The sequence below is a fragment of the Solanum tuberosum genome, unplaced genomic scaffold (assembly GCF_000226075.1).
Source record: "Solanum tuberosum cultivar DM 1-3 516 R44 unplaced genomic scaffold, SolTub_3.0 scf00303, whole genome shotgun sequence".
In the NCBI taxonomy this organism is placed as follows: domain Eukaryota; kingdom Viridiplantae; phylum Streptophyta; class Magnoliopsida; order Solanales; family Solanaceae; genus Solanum; species Solanum tuberosum.
This window is the reverse complement of record NW_006239233.1, coordinates 201440-202865: the sequence shown is the minus strand read 5'-3', so window position 1 is coordinate 202865 and position 1426 is coordinate 201440. Positions and strand designations below refer to the sequence as shown.

Below are 1426 nucleotides of genomic sequence, written 5' to 3'. Positions count from 1 at the left end.
ATATATATAATGTGATCCGGCTTTTTTCCGGGCTCCAATTTCAAAAGTCTCCAAGTAAACATATACCCCCACCCTTTTTAAAGGTAAAAGGTGATTAGTCCAAGTTTATTGTGGAAAGGGAACAATGTTTCTAAGTACGCGTGTATTATAGCTATATATCCTATAGTTGCATTTGAATTAACTCTAGTTATTAGATACCATCACTACAATTTTTTTTGACGTTACATCAAATTTTAGTTAGTATTTAAGAGCATCTTTTACCTTTAATAAAAAAAATACAAAAAAAGGGTTCGAAAAAATACCTTTAAAATATGTAACTTATTAAATTCCTTCTTCATATGAAAAAATTAAAAATATTGTAATTAAATGATGAAAAAATTAAAAACGCCCACCGTGGGGCTCGAACCCACGACCACAAGGTTAAGAGCCTTGCGCTCTACCAACTGAGCTAGACGGGCTTTGATGTTAAAAAAATTACTTTTATAGATCATAGAGCTACGTTTATGAAGAAAAGCTCATTTATCAAGACGAATATCAAGAGTAATATTTGGAGTAATTACAAGAAACATAGTCACACAGAATTTTTAATTTGGCTAAGACAAATTTCGTTTGATTTGTCTATGTATACAAGTGACATATTTCTTTTATTACTTTACCCATCAAACAATGATTCGTAATTATATAAAAATATATAACATACTCAACATAGTTCTATGAATAGAATCCGGGGAGGGTGAATATATACAAATTTTGTTCCTATATGCTTCCAAAATCATTAAAAAAAATGAGTATAAAATGAATAACATTTGTATACAAAGGATGAAACTTTTGATTAAGCTAATGTTTGATCATAGATTTTAAATTAGATTTAGATAATTAATGTTCAAAATATTTGTTTGGCCATCAAATTAGATCAGATTTTGACTTCAAATATTTTGGCTTAGACTATTTTTTGGACTTGTGCTCACAAAATTCAATTATTATTTTTTTCAAATAAAACATATGTCCAAATATAACTTCAAAAATTGTAAAAGTATTGTCAAAAGCTATGATTTTGATTAGGATGTTGTTAGACTTGGATCATTGTTATCAATTGTATTGTATTGTATTGTTACCATACATACAATGTTTGTTTTGATTGTTACTTAAAATATATTGTATTGTATTGTTAAATTTCGTTGTTACGTAACAATGAAAACCCCCGTTTTATGGAACAACCGATTTGGTGTGCTCTCATTGTTACTTAATTTCTTTTTATAATTATATCCTTATTTAATATTTCATGATATTATTTTACCCTTTACCCTATATTATTTAATCTCAATCAAACCTCCTACCCTAGAATAATTAAGGACATTTTAGTAAATTTATAAATTACAATACAGTATGATATAGTCAAATCAAACAATAAAAATGCTATTAAACA

At 27.1% G+C, this 1426-nt stretch overlaps 1 non-coding gene across 1 annotated transcript; it reads right to left on the bottom strand.

Moving 5' to 3' along the window:
* Positions 1-385: 385 nt before the first annotated feature.
* On the bottom strand, positions 386-458 carry TRNAK-CUU (transfer RNA lysine (anticodon CUU)). The gene has a single exon. It is a non-coding gene; the product is annotated as a tRNA-Lys (tRNA).
* Positions 459-1426: the final 968 nt, after the last annotated feature.